General features: G+C 38.4%; 1 pseudogene; it reads right to left on the bottom strand.

The window, feature by feature from the left end:
* LOC134210310 (uncharacterized) overlaps positions 1-15,657 on the bottom strand; it is a 204,800-nt pseudogene that overhangs the window by 22,448 nt on the left and 166,695 nt on the right.

A 15,657-nucleotide genomic window follows, 5' to 3' on the forward strand; every position in this document is an offset into this window, starting at 1 on the left:
ATGAAATTGAAAAAGTAACGCCACAAAGATCAAGCCGCAGCACAAGAGGAACATATTCGAGGACAGCCGCAATTGATGGGTTGCTTGAGAAGTATTAAGCTACATCATAGCTCTTTTTGATATTTTTAGTTATAGATTGACCGACAGAAAATTAATTAGTTTCATTTTAACCACTACAGAAGACAGACGTCTCTAGCCACAAAAAAAGCCATAGCAATTTCTCAGTACAAAGAGCAATAGCAATTTCGTTTATATTTGAGATGATTTAATGCCCACAATCGGAACTAGCCAAATGAGGGCTTAAACATGGAACGTCGTATCGTCGTTACAACAATTCAATTATCCTCATTATTCAAAACAACTATGGCTCCTACGTCATATAGGAGATCAAGAGCAGTAGATACTACATTTTTTGTACAGTAAAACATTCAAAATAAAGAAAAACATACTAAACCATGCAACACTAAGTATCATTTAGATGAACATAAGATAACATAAGAAAACAGACAAACTTTAAAGTGATAGTTTTCAAACGAAACCTAGGAGGGTTACTAACAAGAACACGTATATTTACCCTAGCAGGAAAAAGTGAAAATTAATAAATATTTCGTCCCCAAAGGATGCCAGCCAATCATTGAACCAAAAACTAAAGTAAGAAACACGAACCACCGGAGGAACATGATTAACTCTATTATAGTTATTAAAATATTAATCAATCCACAAAATGAGTAGAAATTTAAGTTAAATAAAAGTAATTAGAGTGTACGAATGGGAAGCGATCTTGTTAAAGAGCGATTTGTTAAACACTATAATAAAGATGAGCGAAAATGGTCACAAAATAGTTTGCGATTACAACCCCGATGCCTACCATTTCAACGGCGTACATCAGCTCTTTCTGTTTCTGTAGTTCCTAAACGACAAAAAAAACGGTAAGGGAAGTATTGTGAGAATATTCGGACTGAAAAACATGAGCAATATCGGTGTAATATTGGTTGAACGTCTGGAACAGTTATGTGGTTATTTACAAAAATAAACATTTGGTGTGGCATTGGCGCGAGGAAAGTCGAAGTTTTCTTAATCAACACTGTTTGTCTAGCACTAGATTTATCTAATCTTGGGGAAAGATTGGTTGCGAGTTAGGTACGATGGATAACGCTTTGCAAAATAATAAACAACTACCAATTGCGGAAACAAATTAGTTACAAACATAAAATTATCACACACACATGTAGGTTTAAATTTCAATTTAGAACATAAAAAGGAAACTGAACTTTGACTACAGGCTATTTACTGATTCGGTTAAATACTCTGTGACGAAGGACAAACACGGGCTAAAATTATTGCGACTATGATAGAGAAGGGTGCGATGGATGGAGTAGCACAACTAATCTAAATTCTCTACTCTAGAGAGTAATTCGCATTACGATCTGTACCTGTTCTTTTTGCAAAATTGCCTGCTGCCGTTTCAGTTCTTTCTCCTGTATTGCGTAAACCGAGTCGTTCGTTACAAATGCACATTTAACACAGCAGATGACGCGTATTTGTGTGAATTGTAAATTGCCGATTTATGATTTTAAATTTATGGATTTTGTTTGAAAAAAATTAGGAAAAATAGAATTTGAATGAACCAATTGCTAATTTCGATGGACTGAACTTGCAGTACTAACCTGCTGTTTCCTAGCAGCTTCTTCGGCTTTTTGGCGGGCGATTTCCTCCTCCCGCTTCTTTTTAGCCTATGAAGAGAAAACACAATTCACAGTTAATCAGAATATTCCACGAATAACAATAAGAATTAATGTTAGAATACGATACCTCCAAAGCTTGTTGATTTTTCAGTTCCCTTTCCCTCCGCTGCTGTTCCAACCGTTCATTTCGTTCAGCTTCCTTAGCTTGACGAGCCTACAGTAACACAATTGTCTTAGCAATCTCATTCAACAATTGAAGAAACCAATTCCCATACCTTTTCCTTGTTTTTGCTGATTTCATCCTTGGCCATCTTCTTTGCATCCCGAAGTGCCTGCTGCTGCTTTGCGATCTCGATCCGCTGTTCAACGTTCAAAGCCGTATGCCGTGTGAACATTTTCAACTCCTCCAAGCGCCGCGCCACTTCAACGTCCGTCATTTTGATGTACTCGCCATCGGTTGCATAGGGCGGTGGAGCTGGCTGCAGAAACGTCCCAACAATAGCCTTCGCCGAGAAGCTAAAGTTGTCCCGTGACAGGTCCTTCGGTTTGAATTGATCCAAATACTGCAACAGTGAATAAGTGTTAGTCAACGGCACTGTTCAGGTAAAGAATCCTCCAAAAAGAACTTACCAGCTGCACCTGATTCATTCCTTTCATCTTGTTCAAACTTTGAGGTGGATAATAAAAAACGTCTCCCTTGATTTGTCCGTTCTTGGTGAGACCTCGGATGACGGTCTCCCGACGCCAGCCCTTTTCCAGCGGTACCCGCAGTTCTTTGACGTTAACTTGCTCTTCGCCCTCCGACTCGGACATTCCGCTCTCGGCCACGCTTTCCGTATCTGTGTTGGTATTGCTGGTACTGTCCATGGATTGACTAGCTTCGATCATTGCTTGGCGAAGTTTTTCCTAAAAATAATTATGTTTCAACATGTTCTTGTTTGATAATAGAGGCCGAACATACTATTTCTGCTTCTTGTGTGAGTAGCTGCTGAGCGGTCAACGGTTTCGAGCCTACTGCACGGCTTTGAGCCAATAGAGATGCTACCGTATTTTTCTTGGGTTTAGATACGCCTCGACCCAAATTCCGAGGCCGACCTTCCTTAAATTGAGATGCTAAAAGAAAAACCAACAATTTCAGCGCAAAATGTAACAGAATACATATAAAAATATAATTTCATTACTTTTTCATAAAATAACAATTACAAGAGCTATGACGTATTAAGTATCTGCGCTGATTACGTTATCAGTATCACCATATAAATATTTCTGCGAAAATTAACGTAATTTGGTTTGGTCTACTAAGTTCAATCAAAGTTAATTGTCTATTTCCGGGGATTAAACCACCCGACTTGGACTTTAATTTACAATGTTGTGAAAACTTATATGTGAATATAAACGTTATGTGGGAGATATTGATTTGGAAAATGTATTGGAGGTAATTACTTTTCCCTTCGATGGGACTCGAATCCATGACCCTACAGTACGCTAGACTGGTGCTATAACCAACTAAGCTACGAAGGACCTCCGTCGGCCTTCGCAACCTAGCGGCTACTGAACGAGCTCGATTTGGGAATCTCGAGCTCGTTCAGTAGCCGCTAGGTTGCGAAGGCCGACGGAGGTCCTTCGTAGCTTAGTTGGTTAAAGCACCAGTCTAGCGTACTGTAGGGTCATGGGTTCGAGTCCCATCGAAGGGAAAGTGGTTACCTCCAATACATTTTCCAAATCAATATCTTCCACATAACGTACATATTCACATATGAGTTTTCATAACATTGTAAATTGGTCTACTAAGTTTACAAAATTTTGATAAAAAAAAGTAAATTCAACTGGTCAGTAGAATAGCTTTGGGAAAGGATTATTTGAACAATCATAAGTCGTTTCGCATTCTACTGAGGTGAAAGCAATCGACCATTTCAGTATGAATGAACAATTTTCAGTTCTGGTTATTGATTTTTTGATTAGATATGAGGAGATCATTTGGCCGGGCGGATCATGAATATGTACGTTCTATAAAATGTTTTTCAAAGACTTAATCCTTTCTATAATAGTACATAGTCATAAATTCACATTTGTAATACGAAAACGCAAAGTGTTGCATTATTGTTTTGAAAAGGACATAGTTAGATTTAGAAAACTACAAAACCTACACTGTCCAAGAAAATTGTTTGATTTAAATTTGCCAAAGTATAAAAAATAGTTATGCTAAAGTGTATTGAAGTTAATCGGTATATGATAACAATTATCGTTTTGAAATTTTCTTTTACTTTCTTCAAAGGCTTCTACGTTAAGCAAGTATTTCCAAAATTGAAGCAATTTCAAAACAATAAACATGCTTCATTATCATAACGACACGAGCAATGTAACTACCATGAAAATGAACAAGTACAATACTAACATCCACTCAGCGCTCCATAGTCGCCCTCTTCGTAATTGGAGATCTTCAACAACTCCGACAGGGAACTGTTGAGCCCGAGTTGGGTGGCAACTACGCTTCCGCCGGATGACTGTAGGACCCCATTGCCACTGTTGCTGCTATTGCCGCCAGCACCAGTGTTAGTTCCAGTGCCACCACTTGCCGCCAATAGCAGCGAACTGATGGTGCTACTGTGGAGGGAATTGTTTAGGCTACCGGCCCCATCGGAGGAAGCGTTGCCACCCAGGGCGAACCCTGCGGCCGAAACCGCCGGGTCTACCGAAGCTGCTGCTGCTGCCGCGGCAGACGAGCGATTCTTATTGTTGGATTTTCGACGAGCTGAAGCACGATGAGAAGAAAGAAAGAAGGTAGAGGATCACATTTCGTTTTACGAATTCTATAAATTCATTTCAGCGGGATGTTGGTGGTGTGAATAGTTTTGATAGTTATAATTTTTTCATTCATTTTGGGATAAACTTCATGCGAATTCAGGAATATGGATATAACTGGGTAAATCATGCAAGAATGGGGAAAAAGCAAATCAACTTTCTGTTCTATCTTCAAAGGATCATACTTTTCCTTCGTTTTCTACACTCACATCGTGGGGTACTATCAGAAGATCCGCCAGACGCGCCAAGTGCGGCCGTGATTGTGCTGAGGCTCTGTAAACTGTTGGCACTGGGTGTCGAGGAACCAGAGGGCGGGGCAGGAGATTCTCGGCTATCTGAAGGTTTTGAGGGTTTCATCGAGAGGTTCAACGGTGCATCGTCTTGGGGTTCATTGACGGCAGCCGCTACGGCCGCAGCAGCTGCCGCTGCCAGCGAGGACGCCATCGACGAAGAAGATTTTGAACTGAGATTCAAACCGGCCCACTCGTTGATTTGATCAGCCATGGGGTCTTTTCCTGAAATAATAATTTGAATATTCTGTAGAGTAAAGAATCATTTAAAATATTGTTAATCAAACCTTTTCCGGCATTGTAAACTCCATTCGAAGTGATGGTCGGTGGCAGTTTGATAACTTCTATACGATCGTTATTACCACTGCCGGTAGAACCACCCCCGGATCCCATAGCACTCAGTGCGGACAAATTGGCCGCATTACTACTGTTGTTACCGCTGTTGCTGGTTCCACCGCCACTCATTGAGCCACCTGAGGTTGCCCCTTGCTGGACGTAGTCGTTCGACTCCATTCTGGCACGTTTATTGCTGCGCCCACTCGAGCCGGAGGATTTTGGGCCGACAATGGAACTAGTGTACTTGATGATTTCCGTATCAGGAGGTAACCGCACCCCCAGAAGCGAGGACGGATCACTGAAAGAACAAATATTTATGTATTTTGATTTTAAGGGTTGACCATTTGATTTTTCGTGTTGAACATACTTGAGTATTCCGGAGGACATGTAATCTTTCGCCTTTGCAGAACTGGCGGCCAGCGCGTTCATCGTTGCCGTGACGTTTTGCTGCGTCGCCAGATCCAGGTTCCCAAACTGGGATAAAGTATTCAGAGCGTTCATCGAAGCACTTAAGCCTGATGAGAGAAAGTAAATTTAGTACAACTATCAAGTTGCAATCGTGCGAAAACTTACTCAAATCCGCTGCTGAACCACCCTTCCCGCCAGAGTCCTTTCCCCCTCGGGATAGATTCTGCAGGTGATTTCCAGACGATGAGTTGGACATATTGCTGGCACTGATTGTTACGCTGGGCGATGGCTGCTGCGACTTTGACGAGTTCACCGATGGTGATGAAGACGAACCCCGTGTCAACGAGAGAACATCATTCGCGTTTGGATTATTGCCTCCTCCTACTCCCCGACCACCGCCTCCACTGGCACCACCACTACCGTGTGATGACGAAGACGACTTAGATTTGGATGATCCGGATTGGCCTCCGCTGCCGATTCCAGCCATACCACCGGAACCAGCACCCTGTTGATTTTGAGCCGCCGCGGCTGCCGCTGTAATGGCCATTAGCTCCTTGTGCAAAGTGGCCTGACTGTAGAGGGACTGTTTGTAGGCCGCTGCCGCAGCCGCTTGTGACACTGACGGAGACGAAGAATTCTGAAAGTATGGAAGAGGTCATGTGATGGATATCCTTCTCATCCCCCCACATACAATTCATCTAAAAGTGTGGAATAATCTACAATTTTTATAAAGCATGACATTATATTCCGGTTGAAATGCAGTTGAATTGTCCAGTTTTCTTCAAATTATGACAACACTCGTTGAAAGCATCCAAACCTCTGTTACTTACCTTATAACCCGCTGAATTCGCACCGCCCATTCCACCAGCACCGCCTCCCGTACTGCTGGCATTACTACTGCTGCTGTTACTGCTACGGTCGCGCTTTTTGCCTTTGCTACCACCGGAACCTTTCCCGTTAGAGCCGCCGGGTCCGCTGTTGCCCGCAGCAGCGGATCCCCCTGCTCCGGCAGCACTCATTGCACCCAGCGCTGCCAACCCTCCGGGAAACGCTCCGGCTAGGTCGGCTGCACCATGTGGGAACTGCAACTGCGGCATACCGGAGGCCTGCAGTCGGGCGAAGTAATCCTGAGCCGCTATTTGTGCCATGGACCACCAACCTGAAGAAGGAGAAATGAGAAAAACAAATTTAGTATGAATAGTGGTTTTTTGGTTTTGATTTTGACTATCTCCAGATAGTATGTATAAATATCACAATATTAATCGATTTCATAAGAAAGTCTAAAGTTATGGGACAAACAAATGAAAATATGTCTTTTGTATGTATCCAAACACAAATTACAGATTTTTAAAAGAAACTTCTCAGGGAGATTTGGTCAGTTTAAGAAAATTCGGGTGCAGCCGGGACAATGCTCAAGGGCTTGACGATCCCTCCCCATGACAACTGCAGGGCTGTTACAAACTGTGCAAATTACAATCCACGAAATCCGCGAGGGCAAAAATAAAACCACGGCAAACAAAAATAATGGTCTTATCACTTAGAAACACATTTCAATGCAAAATTTTAATACTGTTGTTTCAAATCTATCGATACATTGATATAAATTTCACATGGAAATCAAGTACATGACGCACACTCGTAGTCTGAATAGGCCATATGTCCATGTACACAATTATCAACCAAATTGATTTTCAAATTCAGTCAAAGTTCTTGATTGCAATTTTACAGTTAATTGATGGGTTTCCAGGCCTGCAATTGTACTGATGAAATCAGAGTGGGAAGCCTTCTGATTGGATTTTAAACACTAGACTTGATGTCGATACAAAGTGTTCTAAGTAGGTTGATCAGAGAGCGTTAAGTCACACGTGTATTACAAATTGATTAATGATAATCTTGAAGGGTAATAACTTAGTTACTGGTAATATAAGTAGTAATATAAGTTACCATCAGGGATTGAACTTATCATTTTATTATCACATATCTTATTCGAGAGGCGGAATTCCGAAATGTGTTGTATGATGACCTCTCTGACAAATAGACGCGGACAGAAATGATTGTAAGGGTTCCGGATTGTTTAGCAAATTAATTAATATGATGTGCTGTCCACGAAGTGAAAAATGGAGTTATTAGCTCTATTGAAGCAGAGAGGAATACAAAAGTTACGCGAGTTTGCTCTCTATGAACATGAAAACATCATCAACAAAAAGGACCCAGCCGTAGGGATTGCATCTTCCATTGACCACCCATCTATTGCGAGCAGTAGATCGTGGGATTTTCAACAAACCGTGATTTCCCATGGAGTCTCAATTTCTGTGATAGGCAAACAAAGAAACGAGATATTTTGGATCGCGAAATGGCAGAACGTTTTGAACTGAAAAAAGCTAACCAAGTTATGATGGTAATTAAGCTATGACGGTACAAAGGACTAGATAGCGAATAGTTGGAGTTAGCAGCATGGAAAGCAAAATAGACAAAGTGTCGTTCACCAAACTGTAATAATAATCCGCGATTTTCGCAACAACATTCATGGGAATCACTGTCAAAAATATTAAAAAATAAAGACTAACTTCTAAACACAATTCGGCGTCCCGGCAATCCAGAATTAAGGGGAGGTCCCCCAGCGCCGAACACTTCTCAAAATGACACTTTTTGAACTTTTTCAAACATCTTTATTACGGACTGTCTGTTTGTGTCTTTATGTAGCACAAAAGGAAACTATTTAAAAACTCTTTACCTGTAATGAACTTTAGATCCCCATATTTTTAGTTTTTCTTATAATCGAAGATTGGAAAAATATTTCCAAAATTGCACTGTTTTAGCTTATTTCAAAAGGTTGGAATCAATAATAGGAGAACGGTTCGCCACTTCATCTCATAGCTCCTATTTCCATCCCATCAAAAACAAAGCAATGGAAAGGAATTTGGTTTGTTTATCATTTTTGTGATTTTTTTCAGCAGTGATCACGCATGTCGACAAAAAGAAGCGACGAATTTGGCCCCGTATTTCTTTGTTTAGCGATGTAATGGATATATGTACAGTGAGATGGAGATCGGAACAGTTCCCCTATTAAAATCAATAGGATTCTTTCTGATTATGTAGAGATGATCAGTTTTAGTCATATTTTGGACACCAATAATGACTTGTTGGATATCTTATGTATAGTCTGAAAGCAATTTCGGTATCAGAGCAGCTGTCACACAGAACCGGACAGCAACATTTTTCATCACTTCCCGGGAAATGGGAAATAAAATAGAAATTTCCCGGAATCCCGAGAAATAAATTTGGCAAATTATTCTACAGAAAATTATTATAAAAAATAAATTTTGGAGATTTTGTTGCTGCATATTCAAACAAAAATAAGACACTTGCTGCGTACTCAAACAAAAATAAGAAACTTGCCAAATTTATTTTTCATGCGACTTTGTCTTTCCTTTGTTTATATTAGGATGAATGACAAAATTATTTAAGTATGCCGTATGCTTTATCTCCATGTTGTAGCATTAAATTTAAACATCCTTCTATCCTTCCACAGATTATTTTAGAAGCATGGGAAGACATAGGGTATCTGTTCCATTATTAATAACATGCTCACATATCATTAACATTCGCAAAACAGGCAATTTAGGCTCAATTTGTGTCGTGTTTTGTTGTTATCGGGCGTGCTCACTGCTGAAAAAAATCATAAAAATAAGAAATAAAACAATTTGAGCACAAATGCTTTGTTTTCGAATGGTATTGATTTGGGTACATGGTATGAATTCAAGGAGCAGTTCCCCTAGAATCGATTTGTCGAAATATTGTCCGATTTAGCTGAAAATTTTATAAAAAGCATATCGAAAGCATGAAAAGCAAAACCGATTATGAACTGACCCGTTGAATCACAGATATTTTTTGAAATCCTAAATACGTCTAATAAAATTGAAAGCTTTGAAATGAAAAACCGAAGAATTAACCTTATGACTTAAAAACACGATGCATAGACTTGAACGACTTTCACAGCATATAATTGCTGGAAATGAGAATAAGGGTTCACTTTCAGTAAATATGGCCACATATAAACATAGAATTATTGAATAATCTGAACAAGTTTGCCGTCCATGTCCAAAATCTTTATCTACTTTACTTCCCGGGTAGAGGTGAATAACAAACAAATAACATAATAATAACAAATTTTGCTATGATATCAGATTTAGTTATTCTTATGTTATTCATAAATAACATAAAATAACATTCCAACAACAAGTTTTGTTATAATAGTAAAATAAGTTATTTATATGTTATTGTAAGAAGGAGCAGAACAACAAATGAAGAACACATTTTGCAATCATAGCAAAGTTTGTTATTCATTTATCATTTGCATTTTCAACATACCAATAATAACTGATTTTGATATTTTCTTTTCTTCAAATATTTTGCTATTGGTTTGTTATTATAATAGCAAAATGAGTTATTTATGAGTTATTTGCTAGAGCAATGTATGTTATTATTTTTGCTATTTAAGCAACTATATCAAACAAACTAATAGCAGATTTTGCTATGCAGTTATTCATATATTAATAGTAAAATTTGATATTATATTGCTGTTTTCTTCTACCCGGGTTCTGAACGTTCAGAGATTTCGAAGTTTGCTATCAAGATTTTTTCCGCTGTTTAGTTTTTTTTTTTCATTTTAGGTATTTAATGTAAAAATTCGAGTTAATTTGAATCAAAGACGTGTAGTGCTGAGTGCTATAGTGAGTGACAAGTTTATAAAGAACTGCAGAGGATCATCGGAGTGTTCATTATACAAGGGAGTATTTTTCTATTATATTGGTGGTTCATTTGGGTGTGAACAGTTGCTAGAATGTGCAAATTCTCTCCTAAAAGTGATATGATATCGTGCACATGCGGATAAACTTGATGGTCCTACATATTCCCGTTTGGATCGATGCAATCCCTCTACTTGTTGCTTTTTGACCTGTTGCTTTTAGATTGCAGATTTTACAATGACAATGATTTTTTTGCTTAATTTCAAATTAAAAACGCAATGAGAAAACAGAACTGTGCAATAAAAATCCTATTCGACTAAATGCTGATGTCATATTAGAAATTTGGAGACAGTACTCGTCGATAGCAAATCCTTCCGCACGCGATGACATATGAGCAAGTCAAACCACCTTCCTTTTGCCAGTGAAGATATATCAGCTTCCACACTGATATTCTTCCCTCCCCCTTCATACGGGAGCTTGGCAGAAGGAAGGTCGTGCGATATGTGCCATCACAAATATTGCCCTCCGCTCGCTTTCAAATCGACTTCTATAAAAACATTCTTCATGCCTGCCGTATCCTAACGGAACTATCAATTCTATACTTTCGCCTTTAATGCTATCATGAACATGTACGTCCAAGTTTGGAAGATGATATTAGCATTTCCATATCATTAAAAAAAAATGTTTCATTTATACATTGTCGCCCCTTCTCAGTAATCATTGAATATCCTCGCGTTGAAGCAATACTGATGGCGTCCAGTCTGATCAATCCAAATTCAAATTAACAATCGCTCACTTTGAGTGATTAATTGTTTATCAGACGGATGAACAATTGAACTCGTATTCTAAAAGATCTGATAAGAAAATGCTAATACTGTTGTATATAAGAATATCCATACTAATTGGCAAAATAGAAGTTGCATAAGTCACATCCAATGAGAATTATATAAGAGTATTTATTTACATTGAGTCACATCGCTTTCCATGGTGAATCCTGATCTATGTTTCTGATTACCCCACCCAAGTAACACAAATTCCTCCCCGTGGTAATTGTGGAGATGCAGAGGAATTCTCGGTCTCTAGCAGCAAAAATTACCACACACTAACATTCCCTTCCTTTTCCAATTAACTGTAAGGACTTGGCCGGCGCCGTTATAGATCAACAATAGAGAGCTGCTGGAACGTGCACTTCGAGAATAGGTAGTAAATCCCAACTACTATTCACTTGGATCGAAGGATCGAAGTGAAATTTGCATCAGCTCTGACCAATCACGGAGTAGCAACCATTGATATGTACAGTCAGTCTAAGCTAAGCTTTACTTCAGGAAATTTAGAGATTTCATCTTTGATGTGCAGACTCTAGCTCTTGTTCAAGCATGAAGTCTGCAGAGTCCTGATGAGATCATTGTCGCCTTCTGAATTATGGCGTATTTTTAATCAATATATGTAGTACTTAGGGGCCCTCCTTAGCCGTGCGGTAAGACGCGCGGCTACAAAGCAAGACCATACTGAGGATGGCTGGGTTCGATTCCCGGTGCCGGTCTAGGAAATTTTCGATTTGGGAATTGTCTGGACTTCCCTGGGCATAAAAGTATCATCTTGCTAGCCTCATGATATACGAATGCAAAAATGGTAACCTGGCTTAGAAACCTCGCAGTTAATAACTGTGGAAGTGCTTAATGAACACTAAGCTGCGAGGCAGTTCTGTCCCAGTGTGGGGATGTAAGCACCGACGAACCGACGTGTCACCCCATAGAAAATAATTCAAATTTGCTGCCCACGACGCCATGATGAAAAATCATCTAACAGTACCGCCACCCCATAATGGCTCACGAAGTTTTCATAGCTCAGCCACCAACCTACGTGTATTAACATTGCAGCGGAGTTGTGTCTTAGCTCATTTGACAGGAGCGATCGCCCGCAAAAGCGAATGACCGTTAAAAAGTGTGAGACACAGAGATGCCAGATTTGAAGACATGTCTTCAATTTGAAGACATTTGAATCTCTGTGAAGACATTTATTTCGTGAAGACATTTTGAAGACTTTTCAAAATATTTGAAGACTTATCTACTTATTTGAAAATACCTGAAGACAATCAATAAGCTAGCGAGTGGAAAATACAATTTTATTTTTTACTTATAAATTCTGCGACTTCTATGTGTAAATTATACAAAAAATTACAAAAGTTATAAAAGTCTTTGTCTCGGGCCTAGAATCTTAAACATAAAAATACCTCCACACTAGCGGGCTGATAACTGCAATGCATTTCAGACCTCATACGCACTTAACTTTGAGTTGTGCACTGGTTAAAAAATTCCCGATGGCAGAATTTGTTTGAATTTTCCTTGGCGGCGGTTTTTGACGTGTATGCAAAAAAGTATTTCGTTTATTACATCGGAACGCAAAAGTTGATTGAATTCTTCTATGACTTGATTTAATCTATTCAACCGTTGAGCTAGAACTTGAATTTATCTTAATTCCTTTTGAATTCATTTGATCTTTTACGCATATCCATGTGACTTTTCTCTAAATATCCGTCGGGAAACTCTTTTAATTTCCCGTGAATTTTTAAAAGAATTTTCTGTAAAAATTTCAAAGAATTTTCTCGTGTAAAATAAGGAAAATTTCCGATGAAAATTATGAGGAATTTCTTGTCTAAACTGAAGAGAATTGAAATTGGGAATTCAGTTCAAAATTTATATGTAATAATTTCCGTAAAAAGATATAAAGGGAATCCTCCAAAATTTAAATCGAAGATTCTCCTTAATTTCCACAAGTTATTCTGAACTCTCACAATAAATCCCTATTAATTTCCACAAGAAAATTGTCTCAATTAATTTTAATAGAAATTTCTTATGAATGTCGACAAGAAATTTAATTTGTTCTGGTGTTAAATGATTATTTCTCATTATTTCCATGGTAAATTTCTACGTGAAAATCTTCCTAAAAAAATCAGAGAAATTCTACAAAAAAATTAAGGGATTTTTAATTAAATACTAAGAAGCAAAATCAGAGGAAACTTGTTACACTTCTTCTTCTTCTTCTTATTGGCATTACATCCCCACACTGGGACAGAGCCGCCTCGCAGCTTAGTGTTCATTAAGCACTTCCACAGTTATTAACTGCGAGTTTTCTAAGCCAGGTTACCATTTTTGCATTCGTATATCATGAGGCTAGCACGATGATACTTTTATGCCCAGGGAAGTCGAGACAATTTCCAATCCGAAAATTGCCTAGACCGGCACCGGGAATCGAACCCAGCCACCCTCAGCATAGTCTTGCTTTGTAGCCGCGCGTCTTACCGCAAGGCTAAGGAGGGCCTTGTTACACATTTTCGTTAAATTCTTCCTTGAATGCCTTTGGTAATTCTTTTAGAAATATCTTTGACCATTCTTCCAGTATTTTCTCTGAGAATTCCTCTAAGAATTTCTTCAAGCATACGTTCTGGTATTCTTTCCGAAATTCATCCAGGAAATTGTCTGGAAGTTTCAGGGATTTTTTCGAAAAATCCTCCAGGAATTCATTTGGAAGATCCTCCAGAAGTTCCTACAGAACTCCTTCGGTAGTTCCTTCACGAATTCCTTCAATAGTTCTTCCAGGAATACTTCAATTTCCGTCAGAATTTCTATAGGAATTTTCTGCAGCAATACCTCAAGAAGCTTCTCCAAATACCTCCAAGATTTTCTCCAGAAGTTTCTTTTGGAATTCCACCAGAAATTGCTACAATAATTCCTCAGGAATATCCTTCAAAAATTCATCAGGAAAATCCTTCAGGTATTCCTCCAGAGAATCCCTCCGTAATTCATCCTGAAGATTCTACAGGAATTCTTTCTTATGTTCTTCCAAGTATTCCTCCGGAAGTTCCTTCAGAACTATCTCCAGAAGTTCCTTCAGTAAATCCTGTTCCAATGTTCCAACAGGAATTCCTCAGGAATTTTTTTCAGGAGACTTTCAGAAATAATAAGAAGCTTCATCCAGAAGAAAGTTATAAGAAGCTTCATTGGGAATTTATCCGGAAGTTGATCTAGATATTTATCCGGACGTTCCTTTAGAAAGTTCTCTGGATGTTTTTCAAGTATTTCACAGTAAATTTTGAATCCCAACATATTCAAAAGATTATATTTTGTATTCTTTAAAAAAGCATTCTTTAAAAAGAAATTTGGAATAGTTCCATGTGAAAATTCAGCTTAAAAATCCGACTCAATACAATATCCAGAGGAAACTCGATTTAAAAAAAACTAAAAAATATTCTCTTGAATTTTAACAATTTGAATGTTAAAAAATAAACATTATTCAACATCAGTAATACAAGGAGATAATTGAATTTACACACCTATTGAGGTCTCCAGTAGCCTTGCGAGCAAAGGCGTAGGATTGCCAATCCGGAGAAGGTGAGTTTGATTCTTGGTCCGGTCTAGGATGTTTTCGGGTTGGAAACATTCTCGACATCCTGGGCATAGTGTATCCATTGTACTTGCCACACAAGATACATACTCATGCAATGGCGGGCATATAGAAAAGCTTTCAATTTATAACTGAGGAAATGCTAATTTAATACTAAGTTGAAAAGCAGGTCAAGTTCCAATTGGAATATAGAGCCATTGAAGAAGAAGAAGACCTATTGGATTTTGAAATTTTTCGCTGATAATCATAATCTTAATATTGAAGACATTTGAAGACATTTTTAAACGACTGTGAAGACATTTGAAAATATCATCTGGCATCCCTGGTGAGACAATCAGAGAGCGCCAGTGACACGTCGGTTCGTCGGTGATGTAACGCCAATAAAAAGAAGAAGAAGAATATATAGTACTTAAAGAAACAGTTTTGTGCTAAATCATTATCAGACGATAATGATTGCAATTTCAATGTGAAAACTGTTCAAGTAGAAACAGTTGGCGAGTTGTGTACTCAAACGATAATAAACACAGAATTTTCATTCAAACAAATCGCTCTCAAAGACACTATTGCTTTATTCCTACCCAAAATCTTCATGATTGCATCGCAAACTTCAGTACCAACTTTACTTATGAATAACTTCATTTCTTATCATTATGGGTAACTGTTCCGGCTCTCTCATCTTATACCATGTCATGCAACCAAAAACAAAGAAATGAACAGTATTTTTGTTTGTTTAAGTTTTATCAAGCGAACGAGGAGCAAATGTGAGTAAAATAGTAGAAAATTTATGTAAGCTCTTCAAGTGGAATTTCTTCAACTGTCTAAGACGAGTTTAGTACCATTAAATTCCAATACGTGTAGTTATCTTTACAGATATCTATTTTGACTTCAATTGTTAGGCCGTTTTCAGTGTCTCGTACTTAAGTCGAGTGTTTTAGTCGAGTCAATCTGTTTTAATCGAGTCAAGTACGAGACACTGAAGACGGC

The sequence above is a fragment of the Armigeres subalbatus genome, chromosome 2, assembly GCF_024139115.2.
Source record: "Armigeres subalbatus isolate Guangzhou_Male chromosome 2, GZ_Asu_2, whole genome shotgun sequence".
NCBI lineage: Eukaryota > Metazoa > Arthropoda > Insecta > Diptera > Culicidae > Armigeres > Armigeres subalbatus.